General features: G+C 44.3%; 1 long non-coding RNA gene across 1 annotated transcript; it reads right to left on the reverse strand.

The window, feature by feature from the left end:
- Nucleotides 1-1,634: 1,634 nt before the first annotated feature.
- On the reverse strand, nt 1,635-16,249 carry LOC134935546 (uncharacterized). The gene is made up of 2 exons (XR_010180238.1): nt 16,127-16,249; nt 1,635-2,060 (listed from the first exon to the last, which is right to left on the reverse strand). It is a non-coding gene; the product is annotated as an uncharacterized LOC134935546 (long non-coding RNA).
- Nucleotides 16,250-21,958: the final 5,709 nt, after the last annotated feature.

A 21,958-nucleotide genomic window follows, 5' to 3' on the forward strand; every position in this document is an offset into this window, starting at 1 on the left:
CACGGTGGCTTGATGGCACCGGCACTAATGTGAGCAGCAGAGCCGTTTCTACTTGTGGGCGAGCTGTGCGGCACCCGCCTGCAGCCAGTGTTTATGCATATTGCATGGAAATCTGCTGAAAATGTCCCAAGAAAAATGTCCGCTGCCCAGGAGAAGACAATTGCTAGAGGTCCTATTTGACTCTAGTGCCTGTCAGGTAAGCATGGTGTGTATAGCATTACCCAGAAGTGTCAGGAATGCTGGCGTTGCTGGGAGAAGATGCAGAAAGCAGCATCTTCTGCCATGAAACCCCTGACAACGAGCATGAAACCTCTACCAACAAGCTTGGAACTTAGAGCATGAAACCCCTGACAATGAGCATGGAACCCCAAGCATGAAACCCCTGACAATGAGCAGGTAATGTAAAAATAATTAGTAGCCTTACTGTGGGGCATAATTTGTAATGGGTATTATTGTGTGGGGGACATAAAATAGGGTCAGGGTTATCAATGTGTGTAGCATAATGTGTAATGGGCATTACAGTGTGTGGCATATTGTGTAATGGGCATTATGGTTTGTGGCATAATGTTTTAGGGGCATTACGGTATGTGGCATAATGTGTAATGGACATTATGGTGTGTGGCATAATGCGTAATGGACATAATGTTGTGAGGAATAATATGTATTGAGCATTACTGTGAGTTGCATATTGTGTAATGGTCATTACGGTGTGTGGTACAATGTGTACGGGGCATTACGGTGTGTGGCATAATATGTAAGGGGCATCACTATAAAGAGGAAAAATGACAAATAATGTAAGGGGCATGAATCAGGAATTTTTTTTTCCTGGGGTGACCATTGTCTGGGCGTGCAGATTGAAAAACTGGAATATAAGGTAGTCTTTTCCTGTAAGGCCATGCCCCTTGCAGTGAGGGCACAACCTTGCATTGAAGCCGCACCCTCTTTTTGGAAATTATTTTTTACATTTATAAGGCGGATGGGGTGCCCATGGCAACCAAACAGCATTGACATAACATCTATAATTTGCATACTATAAAAATATACATAACAGCTTATTGGTTGCCATGGGCAACTTCTCCACTGGCTCACTTCTCCACTTTTATCACTGCTTAGTACATATCCCCTAACTGTGGAATCTGGTGCTCCATGCCCGGATAACTATATGTATGATAATAAGTGTGGGATAATATGTCTTTGTGCCAAAATTAATTCAGAGATCTTGATTTCTATTTTGCAGCGAACCATTGATTCAGAAGCATATTATATATAAGTATATTGGCGACGATCAGCACTACATATCATCGAATTAGTAATGCGACAATGAATGTGGGTTAATATACCTTGTGCTAAGATTAATTTAGAGGCCTTGATATCAATTTTTTCAGCGGTCTTGATTTAGAAATACTATTGAAATAACTCTCTATCTATTTATTTCTATTGACACTCACAGTCCCCATATCTGGGAGGATTCCCCAGGGGATATTTCTGTAGAGTGAATTAGGATATATATGAGATAAGTTCTGACACTCTAGGATTATTAACCGGAGAGTGCTAGCTATTAATATTTGTTGTAACAGCCATTATTTAAACAGAATCATACCTATAAAGGGGTGATATATACAACACACGCAGGATACGCTTTTTAAAATTCTTTATTCACCATTTCCTATCTTGTAGGTTTCACATATATGTCAGTCTGTTTGATTTTAACTCTTATGTTTCACTGTAGTCTGGGTCAATGAAATTATACATTTTAATATATATTCAATAAAGGTTACATTTTAGGATTGATTAATTCCTTCTAGTGCGTCATAAATACAGTTTTCTTCTATCCTTCTTTCCCCCAGCTCCTTGGCCCTGGCCAGGCACACCTCCTCCCTCCATCGACCCCCTTCTCCTGGCTGTCTTGCTTACCCGCTGGTGAGTTCGGACAGCTGGTGCTTCTGGGAAATGCTGCACTAAAGCAGACAGGAAGGGGTGCTGTGATGTTGCCTGTGCCTAACCGCTGCTTGTCAGAGTGATCATACTCACAGGAAGAGAAGCAGCCAAAGCCACAGCTGCTGAAGAAAAAGAAAAAGAAAAAGTTCAGTACTGGAAGTGCTGGTATGCCATGCCATTGTATAGCAGCACACTTCGAACACTGTTCTGGCCTACATAGTATATTTCCCAAGGGCACATAATAACATAAACCACATACGATGAGTACATGTCAGCACATATTGATCTTATATGTAATGTCCTTACATGAATGTATAAATGACTTACAATTCATCATGAATTTACAGGTCTCATAATTATGACATTTCTAACACCCTGGTGCTTTAATGAACACATTAGGTTCCCTGGGAAGTTTTCTGCCTGTAATATTGTATGGACAAGAAAATGACAAATGTTACAGCCAGGGTAGGCAACAGAAATCTTGGGGCCCGGTAAACGCTATATCTCTGGGGTACCCGCAAACCCTCCCTTCTTTTAAAGCAGAGGGTGGATTAAAAAAAAAATGTGTATACACATATGTAAAGGGACTCACCATAGGGTGTCTCTTGTCTGTAGCATAGCCAGATTAAGGGGAGGATGTAGGGCATACTGTACCCCGGGCCACCCTTTGTCAGGGTGCCCCCTGGCCAGAGCACACTGACATCACTAGCTTTTCCTCTTAAGCAGCAGCAGAACCATCAGCCAGAATGCGAGCAGTGCTGGCAGAGACACAGGAGTATCATGTTTCATGAGCTACCAATGGTGCTCTTTGTCCAGTGGAGAGATAGGAGGGTGGAGAGAGCTGTAAGTGACACAGGGATCCCAGCTTCTCCTCCCCGTCTGGGTGTCTGAGTCCTGTGTAAACTGTTATGCAACTAAACCATTTGGGTCTAGAGATAGAGACACACACACAGAGTCCTCCTGAGTCCTGTCCCAGTGTGTAAGTAGTACAGAGGCTGCTGCTATTCTAGCTTGTGACAAGATAAACTATTTTATTTTTCTATGTGTATTTTAAGGTTAAGTTGTCTTTGTTCCACTACAAGAAAAGTTTATAAAATAGTTGTTTTTCAATTAGGTGGCGCTATAAACAGTACCCAGGCATTATTAAACTATTAGTTAAAACAAATATACATATAGAAAAAGAAAGGAAAGACAAAAGAAATGCTTTTTGGGAGCACTCTTATTTTAAATTTTAATTTATTAATTAATAATGATCAATCAAAGCAATACGATGATGTGATAATGGATGATCTAAAACGTATAATTTATTCTGTTCTTATTAAAATATCGACCAATGCGGTCCAATATAGTTATAATCTCTATCTTAATTTATAGAGTAGAGAGTAGAAGGGTGAAATATAGGATATATAGTGAGAGTAAGCAGCAAAGAATTGCTCCACCAGTGTTGTTGAGAATGAAAATTAGGTGATCATCTTGGTGATATCCACAGTGCCTGGTATTCCTAGGTGGTCCCCCTTCAAAGTACTAGCCAGGTCTATCCTATCAGCTTCCGAGATAGAAGATCGGGCTACTTTCAGGATAGTACGACCTTGAATAGTAAAGATTATATATGAAGGAAGAGAGAACCCACTTCTGCTGTCTGTACTCTGCCTGTTATTCGTTACTGGATCAGTTGGCCCCAGGCTTTTCCAGATGAGAGAGTGTTGGAAAAAGAACCATCACTTATCTTATTATGGAGTAAATAATCCTTTTCTTTGGGTAAACAGCAGAGAAAAGGAGAGAAGAAAGAGAGGACCACTTCTGCTTTCTGTTGTGACAGCAAAATATACGCTGCGAAGGGCAAGGCCCTTGTCAACACTGCTGTCAACCAGATGAGAGATCATACTTGAACAGGACGGTTCTGAATTAAATGCTGAGCCAAGTTCAATGCGTTGAAGACCGCCCGCAATTCCAGAATGTTGATTGAGAAGAGGGACTCCTCCTTGGTCCACCGACCCTGAAGGGAGTGTTGCTCCAGCACCGTGCCCCAACCTCTCCAGTTGGATATCCAGAAGGGACGGCCCCTGCACAATTATTGGACCTGGAGCCACCAGAGCAGCGACAGACGAACCTTCGGAGTCAATGAGATCATGTGAGACCTGATCCGGTGAGGCAGGCCATCCCACTTGGCTAGAATTAGCCTCTGGAGGGGGCGAGAATGGAATTGAGCATACTCCACCATGTCGAATGCTGAGACCATGAGGCCCAGCACCTGCATCGCCGAATGTATCGACACTTGGGGACGAGAAATCAAGCAACGAATCCTGTCCTGAAGCTTCAGGACTTTCTCCTGAGACAAGAACAACCTCTGGTTGTGGGTGTCCAATAGCGCTCCCAGGTGCACCATGCTCTGAGCAGGGACCAGGGAGGATTTCTTCCAGTTGATGAGCCACCCGTGGGCTTGTAGAAACTGGACCGTAATATCCAGATGACGTAGGAGAAGTTCTGGGGAGTTTGCCAGGATTAACAAGTCATCCAGATACGGCAGTATCCTGACCCCTTGACGGTGGAGTACCACCGTCATCACCGCCATGACTTTGGTGAAGAATCGCGGAGCCGTAGTTAAACCAAAAGGTAACGCCCGAAACTGGTAATGGAGGTTGTCAATTGCAAACCTCAGGTATTGCTGATGTGACGCTGCTATAGGAATGTGCGGGTAAGCATCCTGTATATCCAGGGAGACCATGTAGTCCCCAGGTTCCAAGGCCAGAACTATAGAGCGAAGGGTTTCCATACGGAACTTGGAAACCTTCACAAACCTGTTCAATGCCTTGAGGTTGAGAATGGGCCGGGAGGACCCATTCGGTTTCAGGACTAGAAACAGCGGAGAATAGTACCCCCGGCCCCTCTGCGCAAGAGGCATCTGTATTACGACTCCTGTATCCAGGAGGGTCTGTACCACCGAATGTAGAGTGTTTGCCTTTGTCTTGTCCAACGGGACATCTGTCCAGCAAAATCGATGAGGGGGTCGACTTTTGAAGGCTATGACGTAACCTCGAGTGACGACTTCCCGTACCCAGGCATCTGAAGTGGTCTTCAACCATTCCTGGGTATACCCTAGAAGCCGGCCCCCCACCCTGGGATCCCCCAGGGGGAGGCCCGCCCCGTCATGCGGTTGGCTTACCAGGTTTGGAAGTGCGGGTCTGCTTGTTGAATGCCTGACCTTTTGCTTTACCTGAAGGACGAAAGGGGCGAAAGGAAGTACCTTTAGCCTTCGACACAGAAGGAGTGGTACTTGGCAGACAGGCAGTTTTGGCAGTAGCCAAGTCAGCCACTATCTTATTTATGTCCTCCCCAAACAGAATATCTCCCTTGAAAGGGAGTACCTCCAGGGTTTTTCTAGAGTCCAGAACCACAGACCAGGATCTCAGCCACAATATCCGGCGAGCCAGGACTGACGTAGTAGAGGCCTTGGCTGCTAGAATACCGGCATCAGAAGCCGCCTCTTTAATATAGCGAGAAGCTGTGACAATATATAACAAGCATTGTCTAGCATGGTCAGAAGAGATTTCAGCTTCTAACTCCAAGGCCCATGCTTCAATAGCCTCTGCAGCCCATGTTGCTGCAATAGTGGGCCTTTGTGCAGCACCCGTAATGGTGTAAATCGCTTTCAGACAACCCTCCACACGTTTATCCATAGGCTCTATTAGAGACGTGATGGTAGTGACAGGTAGAGCTGAGGAAACCACCATCCTAGCCACATGTGAGTCTACTGGAGGAGGCGTTTCCCAATTTTTAGACAGCTCTGGCGCGAGGGGATAGCGAGCCAACATCTTTTTTTGAAGCACAAACTTCTTACCCGGGTTTTCCCAGGGTTCCTGACGTATATCCACTAGGTGGTCAGAGTGAGGTAAAACTTGTTTAACCACCTTCTGACGCTTGAACCTATCTGGTTTCTTAGGAGGGACGGATGGCTCGGGATCATCTGTAATCTGCAAAATCAACTTAATAGCCTCCAAAAGATCAGGAACATCCACATGTGAACTACCCTCCCCATCAGCAGTATCTGTGTCAGAATCTGTGGGGTCAGTGTAAGTGTCGTCTTCATCAGGCGAGGTGTCAGTGACAGCAGTGGATTGTGAGGAGATAAGAACTCGCTTAGAGGACCCCTTGGGCTTGGGCGAGCGAGGGTCAGACTTTTTAGTAGTCAGGGACTGGTTCAACTTCTTCAGCAGATAAATCGTCCGCCCACGGAGGGTTAGCTGCAGGGACCACATACGGTTGTACCGGCATAGGGGGTCCCATAGGGGGTGTTAGTTTATGAACTAGCGTATGCAGAAGCGTGGAAAAAGCGGCCCACGGTGGTTCATTATGTACCTCCGTTGCCACAGTCCCACTGGGGGGCAAGGAGCCCCCAGAACCAGAGCCCACAGCTGCTATATTCTCCTCATAGGGATCTGTGGCTTCAGCAACACTGGCAGTGTGTTCAGCCCCAGAACCGTTACCCTCAGAAGCAGACATGATGTAACTTGCAGTATCAGGTAACACAGTACAATTGGAAGCAGCACAATACCTCGTACCCAAACTCCTGCGCAGTGTAGTCAGCACTAGCAGAGATAAAGAAGAGATAAGGTGACTAAAATCACAGAGAAAAATACGTATTAAAGTATATCTTTGTGAAAATCCTATATTAATATAAAAGCCGACGCACCAAGCCCCCTCAGGTTATAGAATATAGGGATATCAAGTTGAGTGAAAGACACGAAATGGACACAACTCAGCTAGCTAATGCACACACAGATAGTCACAGTTTGTACAATGCAGAGGTTATTACTAACAATAATACTGCACTGGACTAGCTTATATATATATATATCTATGTAGTCAATAGATATAACACTACACAGTAAGAACTGGATGTATATCACAGGGTAATTGTACTAGAAAACCCTGACTAAATGCACTCTTTCTTAACTAGCACTGTCTAAAAGGCAGGTAGAATACTTAAGTGTCATGTAAAGTCACAGCACTGGCAACCAGGCGGCTTTACACAGGAGGATTTGCCCAAGCAGTCCCAGGAACAGCGAAGCTGAGAGAAATGGCGGCCAGACACTGACAGGGAGTGAGGGAGAGACAGATATGCAGCTCCAGGGCGGGAACATTTGCGGGAAATGGCGCCCTGGGGCTAGGGGATGGGCTTCAGGTCTAAGCCTTTTCTCCCTGCTGGCAAAACCACCAGGTACTGTGGGCTCTTATTAAACTGGTTTAGAGAGAAAACCTGACCTGCGCCCATGCCCTGGTGATCTAGTGGGATCGCCTGTACTGCCACAGTGTCCACCGCCAGTGCGCGGCCCGCCTCCCACTGACCGTGCCGGTCTGCGATAAAGTACGGGTCCCGCAAGCAGGACCCATTCACCACCTCCCAAAGCGCGGCCATGCATTCCCGGAGAGCCCCCGTCGTGTGTGCCTGACCATGAAGAAAACTGGAGCCTTCTGATGTAGTTACCCGGCAACCAGGGCTCGGGAGTGTACAGCGCCGCTGGGGAGAGCTGGAGCTGCAGCAGTGAATGTCTCTGACATTTACACACCGCTGCTGCCCTTGTAGTCTTCACTTTTTCTTCAAAAAAGCTCTTCTTAGGGCTGCCTGGAGCAGCCGCTCTGTTATGTGCCTGCTATCTGCGGCACCAACTACAAAACTGAACTCCTGTGCAGGGAGGCGGGGTTATAGAGGAGGCGGCGCTATGCATTCTGGGAACAGTCAAAGCTTTTCAGCCTGTTGGTGCCTCGGATCAAGATCCTACTCTACACCCCTATGTCTATCCTTGTGGAGCCCAGTGTACCCCGCAGCAGAAATAAATCTAAATCAAATCAATATTTGGTGTGACCATCCTTTGACTTCAAAACAGTATCTCTCTGTAAAGACCGATATTGAGACCTGACGAAGCTTTTTGCGAAACGTACGTAGGACGGTACCGGCTGGGCGTCCTACATGTCTATTCTAATGTCTAACTGAAAAGTCAATTCTAATATCTATGCTCATCGGTGTACGCTAGCTAATCACATACGGGACGGCACACACGCTGTAATCATTAGCGCTCTGTGCTGTACTACATAGTGTGTATGTGTGACTACTAATTTAATCACTGTATACAGAATATATTTATTTTATATATAAGAGTGACAATTAATGTGGTATTTTCTTATTAAATCTGGCGGCACCTATATATTAGATACTAAAGGCACCTATATATACAAGCGAGTGATAAATCCAACAAAATAACTATGGCTATGGAGATTCTTCAATAACCACACGTGCATATAATTTATCTATGCAAAGATATGATAAAATAGAATCTGATGTGTATATGTGCCTGCTAGCCACCAGTACTAATTAATGTGCAAATTAATATTCATTGGTGATTATAGCACACATACACTTTGAGAGTGACTTGCGGCATATACTAATTAAGTAGGCCCACGGCATTAGTATACATATAATTCTTACTATCACTTATCTATGCTGACATATGTTATGCCTTTATGTATATGCATTTAAGGGCTACTTAATACATATACTCTGACCACCTTTCTCTATTTAGCCACCTGTAAGATCAATATAATATATATATGTTCATATAATTGATTAAGCAAAAGAACATCTAATATAGATCACAGGTGGATGCTGTTTCCCTCTCTATATTGCTATAGATATTAAATTATATTCCTGCTAAACCCAGAGGATTAAATACCAACTAATAAATGGAAATATCATGTCACTAATCAACTACTGTATATTGACATACAAATTATTCATCTAGGAATAACCTGGTTTGCCGTGAATATTGAGATTATATAGATTATATCAAAGAAATATCTCTGGAAGGCTGATTCACTCTTATAATTATAATATCACTGGCAATATAGGAATATACTATATGATTTAACAATATTTTCCTGTAACCCTCTGGAGGTAAACTAGCAGTCACTTGCAAACATCTATTATAATAATCTGGGCAGTGAGCCAGAATCCTTTAGATGAGCCAATATAACAACATTGTTACATTTATCAGTCTGGGAGAATTAAAGAGTAACATCTATGTAACATTTTAGAGAAACCCAGAAGCAAATATTTGTTCCTTTATATAAATATCACTGTAGCACTATTGTATCAGAATATACTGTTATTAGTCAGATAAAACAGTACATATCAGCTAATAGACACAAAAAAAGACGCCCAGCTGAGAGTTTTTAACCAATTTATTTTTGTTTCTTTCTATCACACACAGTCTTGTCTATTCTTATATCACTTTATTCTTTGTTTTTTTTAATATTTCGCATTAGTGCATCCAAGAAATTTTGGATGCAATAGTAGATTCTTTCCAATTATTTTAAGGAGATAATAAAAGTAAATTTTTACACAAAAAAACTTATGTGCACCGGAAACAGATCCCTTTCTCTCTTCTCTCTCTTTTGTCTACAATAATGATATGATCTGTGGTAGCACCCCCTATCTATATATTCATATAATAGAAAAATTAATAACAGGGGTTTTTGTCAACTATATACTCTGTAACTCTAAATAAAATCAAGTTTATCTGAGTCTCCTGTGCAACAAATTCCCCTTTTCCCTTTAATGTATGAAAACGCAGCCTAGCGATCAGGTCTGAATTACCCCCACTGCCGGTGTGAATAAGTATTGCAGTGTGTAGTTGACGTGTCTATTGAATAGTTTGATCTGTTAGTTATTTAGCCTCACTTTGGAGATGATAATCTAGTTGTATAACATCTCCGTACTCAGGGGTGTGGTATATTTTGTCAACATTGACAATGTCCACACGCAGCACAACGACATTATTGCAAAGTCGATATTGACCAGGCCGACAGTGATCATGTTGACACTGATGAAATGTCGACATGATTAGAATGCCAATAAAACATCGCAGGTGGTCCACCGGGGACTTAACTGGCGGCTCCAGCGATGTCCCCATCTGATGATGACTTGCTTTGGATCCAGCAGCCCTTGTGGTGAGTATGCCTAACCCCTAGCCCCTAACCATCCCCCTATCTTAACTGTAACCCGCCATCGCCGGTTCGTGCAGAATGTCAGCATTTCACATGTCGACCTTATGAACAAGCCGACATTCTGCACATGCCGACACACTCAATGTCAACATTGTAACAATTTCACCATCATGTCTGTCGACGATATAAATGCTGACATTCTGACTTCACCCCGTACACAGAAACATTATTTTAAGCATTTAATGTACATTGGCAAATCATCTTAAATGCATTGTGATACTGATAGACTCCAACTGTGGGGGTCATTCCGAGTTGTTCGTTCGCAAGCTGTTTTTAGCAGCATTGCACACGCTAAGCCGCCGCCTACTGGGAGTGAATCTTAGCTTCTTAAAATTGCGAACGACGTATTCGCAATATTGCGATTACACCTCTCTTAGCAGTTTCTGAGTAGCTCCAGACTTACTCGGCATCTGCGATCAGTTCAGTGCTTGTCGTTCCTGGTTTGACGTCACAAACACACCAAGCGTTTGCCCAGACACTCCTCCATTTCTCCAGCCACTCCCGCGTTTTTCCCAGAAACGGTAGCGTTTTTCCGCACACACCCATAAAACGGCCAGTTTCCGCCCAGTAACACCCACTTCCTGTCAATCACACTACGATCACCAGAACGATGAAAAAGCCGTGAGTAAAATTCCTAACAGCATAGCAAATTTACTTGGCGCAGTCGCACTGCGGACATTGCGCATGCGCACTAAGCGGAAAATCGCTGCGATGCGAAAAAAAATACAGAGCGAACAACTCGGAATGACCCCCATAATGTATAATTAATACACAAATGAAAATGTTGTGTCTCAGTTTTTAACTGCCATCGTATATAAATGCCTGTTAGTGCAAACCACTGGTTTCCTTGAAGTACATACCCATTGCCTGTCAGAGTGTTTCTCTTTCCTATAAACAAGTCTGCATTGTTAGGAAGGGCTGCTGTATGTGGCCAGCCAAGTAGAGAGACACTGAAAACATTTCTTAATCTGTCACACATCCTTAAGCCATGCTTGTGCAATACAAAACATTCTTGTTAACCACGTCTGCATCACATTGCTGAGATTCAACCATTTGATTAACTGCTAAATTTAGAACATTGAAATCAGTCATATCTACAAAATTAGTAATATTCTATTTTATTATTCATATTTTTATTTTTATTAATAATAATAATAATAATAATTTTTATTTTAATTATATAGTGCTTATATAGTGCTTTTCTCCACCAGGACTCATATAAAAAACATAGCACAGAGGTTTAGTATTACAGGAGAAGGAAAGCAAACTGAAAAACAGTGAACATTCAGCTTCATTCGGTACAGCGATGCGATCGCATATTCACGATTTTTGGCGCAGGGCCCATTCTTTGCATGTGCGGCCCAGGAGATTCGATTGCATCGCAGTGATGCAAATGCCTCTGTCTGATGCAGAGGCGTTCGCTGTGTGGTTGGGGTCTATGACGCGAGGTTACAGGTGTGTGCTGCTGTAAACATGGGTGAGTTCGGGCTGTTTCCCTTTACAGCGGCTGTCTGTGACATCGTGCTGCCACTGTGAAGGGAAACATGGCCACGCTGCGAGTCGTGCTGGAGTCAACCCTAGTGGCTGCGATTGCAATCTAACTGTGATGCAATCGCAATTAGATTGTGAACGCAGCGCTGAGCGTCCTTGCCCTGTGCTGAGCAGACCCCCGCATTTGATCGTATGCAGTTGCAGTTTTGCTAAATTAGCAAAATTACAACTGAAGCTGCATAAGGTCCATAGTGTACATAACGTACTTAATGCAGGGTTGGTGCAGCCATTTTGGGTAATAAATTCCACAGGTTGCATAACCCACCCATGAAAGTTACCAGAGGAGACATCCATTTGGGTCCACTACACAGGTTCCTTTTGGCAGGGCCGCCATCAGGGGGGTACTGCAGGGACTTTTGTCCTGGGCACTGAAAGACAGCCTCTGCAGCTGTGGATGAGTGTATAACTGTATATGAACGTCCTCAACAAAATGGCTGCCACCATGGAGAACACAAAACAAACAACAATATGGACTATCAAATATACAGGAACACAATGAAGTATTATCAATCAAAGATAAGGCAACATTATGTCTGCAGAATTGCGGCAGACCAACATCACTGTGGGAAACTCAGGCTGCCTGAAAGCACAGATGTGAGAGGGAGGTGAAGGAGGCAGGAGCAAATACAGTATGTGTGAGAGGTAGGTGGCTGAGGGATATATGTGTGAGAAGGATGTGGATGGGGCAGGGCTGGGGTATGTATGTGAGCGGGAGGTGTCTGGGGCATATATGCATGAGAGTGTGGTGGCTGGGGCAGGGTATATATGTATTAAAGGGAGGTGGCTGAGGGAGATGTATGTGAGAGGGAGGTGGATGGTTCAGGGCTGGGGTATATGTGTGAGAGGGAGGTAACTGGGGCAGGAGCATACAGTATATGCATGAGAGGTAGGTGCTAAGGTATAGGTGTCTGAGAGGTAGGTGTTTGGGGTATTGGTGTGTGAGAGAGAGGCAGCTGGGTCAGGGCTGGGTATATATGTGTGAGAGGTAGGTGGATGGGGCAGGGCTGGGGTATAGATGCGTGAGAGGGAGGTGGATCGGGCAGGGCTGGAGTATAGGTGTGTGAGGAGGTAGTTGGGGCAGGGCTTAGAATATGTGTGTGTGACGGCGGGATGTATCTTCCGGTAAGAGCTGTCCTTCGTGATCTCCAGCGGGCCCTAGACTTCCGGGTTTATGATCCGGGAGTCATTCTGCGCATGCGTAGAGTGGGAGGGGGGCATCCATGGGGCATGCTGGGAGGGGTTCAATTGGATCTCTCACACCAGCGTTGCAGTGAGATGCCCTTAGGAAAAAGCTGTCGTTCGCCTTTGTGGCGGTGTCCCATTTTGGAAAATGCCATAAACTGGGGTATAAACATTTTCTGTTTAGTGGATTTATGTACAGATGTAGCATCCGTAATCTATGCTGCAACTAGTTGCACCCGCGATCTGTCTGCTGCTGGGCATGTGCGTGTAGTCACGGTGTATAGACTTTCTATGGTGCAATTGTGGAGCGACTAGCCGCAGCTGAGCGCACTTAGGGCCTAATTTAGACCTGAAAAATCTTTCTCTAATGGGCAAAAGTGCACTGCAGGTGGGGCAGATATATCGTGCAGAGAGAATTAGATTTGTCTGGGTTATATTGTTTCTGTGCAGGGTAAATACTGGCTGCTTTATTTTTACACTGCAATTTAGATTTCAGTTTGAACACACCCCACCCAAATCTAAATCTCTCTGCATATGTTATATATGTAATACCTGGAAGAGATGACACAAAATGGGGAAGTTGCAGTGTACTAAAGATAGAAGTAGAATCCTTACATAACCATCAGTTCCAAGTATTTTTCATCCCACCCACGGGTGTACCAGGTGATGCAGACATCTTGGGTCCACTACAAAATTTACATTGGGGGTAATTCCAAGTTGATCGCAGCAGGAAATTTTTTAGCAGTTGGGCAAAACCATGTGCAGTGCAGGGGAGGCAGATTTAACATGTGCAGAGAGAGTTAGATTTGGGTGTGGTGTGTTCAATCTGCAATCTAATTTGCAGTGTAAAAATAAAGCAGCCAGTATTTACCCTGCTCAGAAATAAAATAACCCACCCAAATCTAACTCTCTCTGCACATGTTATATCTGCCTCCCCTGCAGTGCACATGGTTTTGCCCAACTGCTAAAAAAATTCCTGCTGCGATCAACTTGGAATTACCCCCAATGGGGGTAATTCCAAGTTGATCGCAGCAGGAATTTTTTTAGCAGTTGGGCAAAACCATGTGCACTGCAGGGGAGGCAGATATAACATGTGCAGAGAGAGTTAGATTTGGGTGGGTTATTTTATTTCTGAGCAGGGTAAATACTGGCTGCTTTATTTTTACACTGCAAATTAGATTGCAGATTGAACACACCACACCCAAATCTAACTCTCTCTGCACATGTTATATCTGCCTCCCCTGCAGTGCACATGGTTTTGCCCAACTGCTAAAAAAATTCCTGCTGCGATCAACTTGGAATTACCCCCATTGTACAAGAAATAAAGACATATATAGGTGTCTAAAACATGTGTATTAGGATTACGCAGTGAGGGCCTGACTAGCCCTGTGCTGTGCGTCCCCCAGCATGTCTGAGAATCTGATTGTAGATGTGCTAAATGTAGCACATCTATGATCAGCTCTGAATCACGGGATCCGGTCTCTAAGTCGACAGTAACTAGGTCGACAATGTCTAGGTCGACCACTATTGGTCGACAGTAACTAGGTCGACAGGGTGTCTAGGTTGACAGGGTCTTTAGATCGACATGTTCTAGGTCGACAGGTCAAAAGGTCAACATGAGTTTTTCACAATTTTTTTCTTTTTTTGAACCTTTTCATACTTAACGATCCACGTGGACTACGATTGGAACGGTAATCTGTGCCGAGCGAAGCGAAGGCACCATGGCCCTCATTCCGTGTTGTTCGCTCGCTAGCTACTTTTAGCAGAAATGCAAACACAAAGCCGCCGCCCTCTGGGAGTGTATTTTAGCATAGCAGAATTGCTAATGAAAGATTAGCAATTGCTAACGAAAGATTAGCAATTCTGCTAATATTAGCAGAATTGCTAACGAAAGCAATTTCCTTGCAGTTTCTGAGTAGCTCCAGACCTACTCCTAGATTGCGATCACCTCAGTCCGTTTAGCTCCTGGTTTGACGTCACAAACACGCCCAGCGTCCGAACAGCCACTCCTCCGTTTCTCCAGACACTCCTGCGTTTTTACCTGGCACGCCTGCGTTTTTTAGCACACTCCCTGAAAACGGCAAGTTTCCACCCAGAAACACCCACTTCCTGTCAATCAGCAGAGCGATTGAAAAGCTTAGTTCGCCTGTGAGTAAAATAGCATAGTTTTGTGTAAATTTGCTTAGCGCGTGCGCCCTGCGGTGCATACGCATGTGCAGAACTGCCAGATTTTAGCCTATTAGCAATTCTGCTAAAATTAGCAGCGAGCGAACAACTCGGAATGAGGGCCCATGCCCGAAGCATGGCGAGCGAAGCGGTTCCCGGTCACTCTACAAAGAAAACTACACCAAAATAACATAAAAAAACTCATGTTGACCTATTGACCTGTCGACCTAGAACATGTCGATTTTGTCAATTGCAAAAATCTAATTTATTTCTTTTGCCATGCAGCACACTAACCAGCATTCCCTGCATCACTATGAACACCATCAGCTGCCTGTGATTTTGCAATTATTAGCTTGACCATCGGAACTTTTGCTGCAGCGATCACTACATCCACAGTCTGCGTCACTCTCTAGCTACTCAGCCTATGTTGTTGACGCGTTTGCAATTTCTCAATCCCTGCATCGCAGATATTGCGCAGCTATTCCACTAACATGCCTCTACCACTCTTTTTTGTCGTTGCTAAATGTGATCGCTACTGTGTTCGCAGATACCTATGTACAATCACGGAAACCAGACTTGGCGCATGCGCGCTGTCTTGTGTGTGGTTGTGTACGAATGCACTGTGGGCAGATAATCGCTCATTGCACGATTCTTCGCATTTGCAACAGATGCTGAATGGAGCCCTGAATGGATAGTTCCACACGTTGTGCATCTTGCCCAGCGGTAACTGCTTCTCCTGGGCTACAGCTCCAACCAAAGACCTAAGGGTGAGCCATGCAGCACATATGCACATACATGTAATGTTGTATGTAACATATGTGCTGGCTTCCTTACCTGGGGATCAGCAGCCACTGCAGAACACACGAAACACAGAGTGAGGCAGATGTACTAAGCAGTGAAAAGTGTGGAGAAGTGAGCCAGTGAGCCCATGGCAACCAATCAGCTGCTCTGTATAATTTTATAATATGCAAATTATAAATGTTACTTCAATGCTGATTGGTTGCCATTGGCAACTTCTCCACTGGCTTCCCCATGCAGTCTTTGGTCGGTACTGTAGCCGCCACTGATCCTTCCCAAGAAAGAACCATCCGAGGCAGCCATGTGGGGCGCACTGTATAGGTTACATCAGACAGGGTGTGCCATTTGTAACATTTCTCAAGTGAAGCTGCTTCTGGTATATTCTATATTAAAGTACACATTGGCATTTCTGTAATGGTTGCAATCATACCTTCTGTCCCGATATTCACGGGACAGTCCCTGTTTTTTGCCTTCCCGCTGTCCAACCCGCGAGCTGCAGTATCCCGTGATGGTGGGGGGACGACAGTTGGGAGTCTCCTGTCACCAACTGCTGTAGAGACAGAGGGACTGGGGGCATGGCAGGCGGTAGTGGCATTCCCATGATGCCACACCCCTTTTACCGAGCTCATGTCTGTTTTTTGGACAGGCACAGCTTCGCCAAGCAGAGGAGTCCCGCATCTTAAATAATAAAAGTTGGGAGGTATGGGTGCAATGTGAATGGTGCACACGGGTCCCTCACCGCACCCATGTTTTAATACTTACCTTTCCAGGGTCCCACGTTGGGCGCTGAAGCTGCAGCAAAAATCACAGCCAAAATGTTCACCACGCATGCGAAGTAGTGAAATTAGGTGCCATGTCTACGGAGACCTGCGCATGCGCAGTAGACTCTGGCAAAATGCCAAAGCCTACTTCACCATAGAGAGGAGGGAGCCTATCCGGAGTCTGCACACGGAACCCCTACTCTATTAGAACACCCCTGGAAGTACAGGATTATTTTCAGCAATTCTTGCTGAGTAACTTAAGCTTTGTTACTAAATGATTGTTTGGTAACAACTCTCATTTATTCTACTATTTCCAGATATGTTTTTCCAAAGTTGGATATTGCCATCATACAATCTATTTGTGTCAGGACAAGCTCACTGAGCATGCATGACCTGTGGATGGGAAAGCACCTGGCCTATTTAATACAGATACAAATCATTCAAAATGATATCTCACACTCACTATTAACTATGCTGTCACAGTTACGATTTGGTTCCAAAGCTGACACTCTGAGGAAGTCTTCAGCTACTTCCTGGTTTATCTCAAAATACAATATCAACCTAACTTAATAATGATTATTGTAAACCCAACAATTATGGTGGTCATTCTGAGTTGATCGCAGCCAGCAACTTTTTGCTGCTGCTGGGATCAACTAGTCCACGCCTATGGGGGAGTGTATTTTAGCTTAGCAGGGCTGCAATCGCTTGTGCAGCCCTGCTAAGCTAAAATCATTTCAAGTAAAACTAGACCAGCCCTGGACATACTTACCCTGTGCGACGATCTCTGCGATGCTGGAGCCGGCTTTGACGCCAGACATCCACCATCCATTGTTCTGGACACGCCTGCATTTTCCTTACCACTCCCCGAAAACGCCAGCCAACGGTCTGGATCCGCCCAGGAATGCCTTCTGTCTGTCATTCTTCTTGCGGCCGGCTCTGCGACCGCTTTTCTCTAAGTACACAACGTAACCCGGCGACCCCTGTTGCTGGGCAACATCGCACATGCGCAGTGCAGCTGACGCGCAAGCGCATTCCGGACCCGTTCGCACCGCAGCGACTAACCGCTGCGTGCGAACGGGTCGGAATGACCCACTATATGCCTTAAGTGTAGCATTATAACAACCAAAGTTAACTGGCATACGGGGCCGGACATAATGAAGTCCAAGTTGACCGGATGTGCGGATTCCCGGACAAACTGGGATTTTTTTTTAAAGCAGAAATGATTTACAAGGCATGGTTTTGCCATGTACATGATTGCCCCTTTTTTTAAAAAGTCAGAGTTTGGCTGGGAACCCGCACCTCCGGCCAACTCGTACTTCATTACATCTGGCCCATGAACTCATTAAAAACACAAAGACAGAACATCATTACAATAAACGTCATAATGTTTATTGTGTAAAAAGATAACATTATTTAAAGCAATTCTCATATGATACTAATAATAATTGCATACAGTCTGAACAATGGAGTTAATACAGTCTAAACAATGGTGCTAATTGCATACAGTCTTAACATTGAAGTTAATTGCATTGGCGGCCTACAAATCCCAGCGGCCTGCCCCTATATGACTGCACTTGTGGAACAACAAATGCCAGTATGCCCCGACATTATGAGCCTACTGGCACCTGTAGTCCAAATTCTTCATTCCATGTAAGAATCTTGGCAAAACAAAGAAAATCCAGATGGATTGGCTCTGTGCAAGCAAAGCAAAAAAGCAAGCAACTGGGCAAAACCATGTTGCACTGCAGGTGGGGCAGATGTAACATGTGCAGAAAGATTTAAATTTGAGTGAGGTGTGTTCAAACTGAAATCTAAATTGCACTGAAGAAATAAAGCTGTCTAAAATTGTGGGCTACATGCAAAAGCAGCCAGTAGTTACCCTGCACAGAAAAAATATAAATGTTTTTACTCCCCTTGCATGGCAACATGGTTTGTTCCAGACACAAAGTTGCTTGTGATTGGTATTTCTATAATGGGTGCAATGTGCAGTGCATGTGGGCAGCTGGGTTCAGGGAGGCCCACACTGCTCACACTGCACCCTTGTTTTATTACTTACCTTTCCGGATTCCCAGGTCAGAGTTGCAGCCGTGGTAAAAAATCACCGGAAAAATGGCTGACGCGCATGTGCAGTAGGGACTAGTCTCTGGAACAAGGTGGGTGCCATGTTTCCGGAAACCGGATCATGTGCAGTACACTCAGGCACAATGCCAGAGTCTACTCTGCCATGAAGAGGAGGGGACACACCCGGAGTCTGCGCTCGGGCCCATTCCCTCCTCTGTTAAAACGCCCCTGTTACTTTTTTTGCTTTACTTACAAATCTGAATCAGACCCAGTGTGCGCAGAGCAGTGATGCAGTGTGACTGGGTCACTCCTGGTCTCTCTATGGTACTGAACGGGGAAGAGCTGTTTGGCTAAAAGAGTGGGAACGGCACTCTCATCCAATCAGCACTTCCCCATTCAGTTCTATGGAATGATCGGGAGTGACCCGGTCACACTGCAGCCTGGCTCAAGTCCGTCAGTATTTTGCCCAGGATCTGGATGCCTTTGTGGATAGAACAGGACATGTACCCTGCATTTAGAAAATAAGTGTGTGTGGGGGACTGTTTTTTCAGTAAAATACACAAAAATCAGTTCACGTTTCCTGTCCCTTATTTTAATATTTTATTTACAGACAGGTTACAAATGCCAGTAGGCCATTAATATCCAGCCTTACTGGGACTTTTTTTTTGTTGGTGGGGGGGGGGGGCAACCTTCAAGGGATACCAGCCATGGGCTGACCAGTTTGGGGCTGGTTTACTGTATGACGTGGCAACCCACGCTGTATGTCTCCACGCTATACCATTATTTCCTCGGCTGATTCAGCCCGGTGCTGAGTGGTCCAGGGCTGGTTATATACTTGGGGGTACCAGGCACTTTTTTCTCCTTAAATGTAATTACTTAGTTGCTTCTAGCCTGGCTGCTCTCACAGACATTTGAACCATCGGCATTTACCAGAGGCTGTGTTATTTTATTCTGTCAACATTTTGACCCTGTTGACAATTTAACTGTTGACATTAAGACTGTGTCTACAGTTTAACTGTCAACCTTATGACCCTATTGACTTTATGTTCATGTTGACCTTTTGGTTGTTGACATTTTGACCATGTCAAGGAAAGGGTTCTTCACAGTAAGAGCGGTAAGGATTTGGAATTCTCTGTCAGAGTCGGTAGTAATGGTGGACTCAATCAATAAGTTTAAAAATGGATTAGATCATTCCTAACTGAAAAAACATCCAAGGATACAGCATTTAAATGATATAAAATTTTATAATACTGGTTGAACTCGATGGACATTTGTCTTTTTTCAACCTCATCAACTATGTAACTATGTAACTATGTAACTATGCAATATTGTCTCAGTTGACATTTTGGTGTCTTGTTTGTCTTGACTGTATAAATTGTAACTGCCTCCACTATTGATACGATCTCTCTTGTTCGTCACTATGGTTTATCTTGACCCCTCACTCTGAAGTATATCAGTGCTGGTACACATCCTTTCTTCTAATAACAGCCACGGAGTTCAGTGCTCAGGTAGTCTAATAGACAAACCCGCCCTAAGGGTGTGCTCTGTTCCCACTTTCTGTGGAATGCTGTCCTGTCCACCAGCCACACTGTTCACTCCTCTGTCAGGAAACTATTAGACAACTCCATTGTCCTCCTGCTTTTGTTGGGTCCACAAAGCAACAAGGCCTGCAGAGGTTTAGCAGGTCTTATCCCATAGCATGTTTCTACACCAGGCCGAAAGGAGATGTAACCACAACTCAGTCCATCCAAAGTAGAATGTAGAGCTTAATTTGGATGCTGGTCTTTCTCTTTCAAATCTGGTGTGGCTTCTCATAATGGTGAGCAGCTACTGATCTTCCCCAAAGTCCTCGCAGCAGGTATCTTGCAGAGATTAGATTTGGGAATATAAAAAGGGACAACCCTTGAACAAGATGTTTTAATGTATAAACTAGATACACATACAGGAAGTGATGTCATAATAGGAGCCATATGTACAATCAGTATGGCCTATTAGGGACGGAATAAATATGATTCCTCTGCTCATTTACACTATCCCCATGATGAAGTCTCTTTGCTAGACGAAATGCGTTGCAACTGTACAACTGTATCTGAGAGAACCCTATGGACAGATAAGCAGTCATTTTTATGTTTCTTTCTATGGGGGTAATTCCAAGTTGATCGCAGCAGGATTTTTGTTAGCAATTGAGCAAAACCATGTGCACTGCAGGGGGGGGGGGGGGGGCAGCTGTAACACGTGCAGAGAGAGTTAGATTTGGGTGGGGTGTGTTCAATCTGCAATCTAATTTGCAGTGTAAAAATAAAGCAGCCAGTATTTACCCTGCACAGAAATAAAATAACTCAAATCTAACTCTTTCTGCACATGTTATATCTGCCTCCCCTGCAGTGCACATGGTTTTGCCCAATTGCTATCAAAAATCCTGCTGCGATCAACTTGGAATTACCCCCATGGTTTTGCCCAATTGCTAAAAAAATCCTGCTGCGATCAACTTGGAATTACCCCCTATGTGTGCTACCTACAATGTTGTCAGTGGTTAACTGTGTAAATAAATATTTAATTCAAAGAAACTTTATATCCCTTGGTAGAATTTTATCAATCAGTGGACACTGTTTTATTACTTTTTATACTGTATATGCTGATTTCAATGGTGGTCATTTGACTGAAGAAATCAAAAGATAAGCAGAAAAAGCTTTTTATTTCTTTCTACTTTACTATGATTTTTACTTTATTCTTACCAAACCAATATTATGTACATTATTAGGTGAAAAAATAAATATAAGTACAATATGGGGTAGTGGTGGTGGTGGTGGGGGTAAATCCCATAGTCAGCGATAGGCAAGGGGCTTGTTGATAAGCCCCTCTGAGATGGGAAAGAAACTATGTGGTGTGAGGTTTTGGTCTTGTTAGACCGAAAACCTTTTTCCAGATAGCAATCTCTGAAAGAGGTGGTGATTGGGGTGCGAAGGATCAGTCATGAGCTCCCTGCTCACTTCCTGGACCTGGAGTGGCATATGTTTATGAGAGACGGGAGCCAATAACCTTCTCAGCTGACCTTATGATCTGCTGAAGTCTGCCTTTGTCTTTATTGGAAGCAGTGTACCTGACAGTGATCGATGAACTGAGAATGGACTCAATGATGGCTGTGTAGAACTGGACCATCATTTTCTACGGCAGGTTGAATTTCTTCAGCTGTCTCCAGAAGATCATCTTCTGCTCTGTGCTCTTAATGAAGGAGGTAACGTTCTCCTCTTACCTAAGGTCCTTGGAGATTATTGTCCACAGGAATCTGAATGACTCTACAGAGTTAACTGGTAAGTCACACATGATGAGGGGGACAGTCAGCGCTGGACTTCTATAGGCAGACTCATTCCCATTGAAGATTAAACCAATTAGAGTTGTGTCATCTGCAAAAGAGTTGTTTAGGAGAACTGTCCTTTGCA

This window comes from Pseudophryne corroboree, chromosome 6 (assembly GCF_028390025.1).
Source record: "Pseudophryne corroboree isolate aPseCor3 chromosome 6, aPseCor3.hap2, whole genome shotgun sequence".
Taxonomy (NCBI): Eukaryota; Metazoa; Chordata; class Amphibia; order Anura; family Myobatrachidae; genus Pseudophryne; species Pseudophryne corroboree.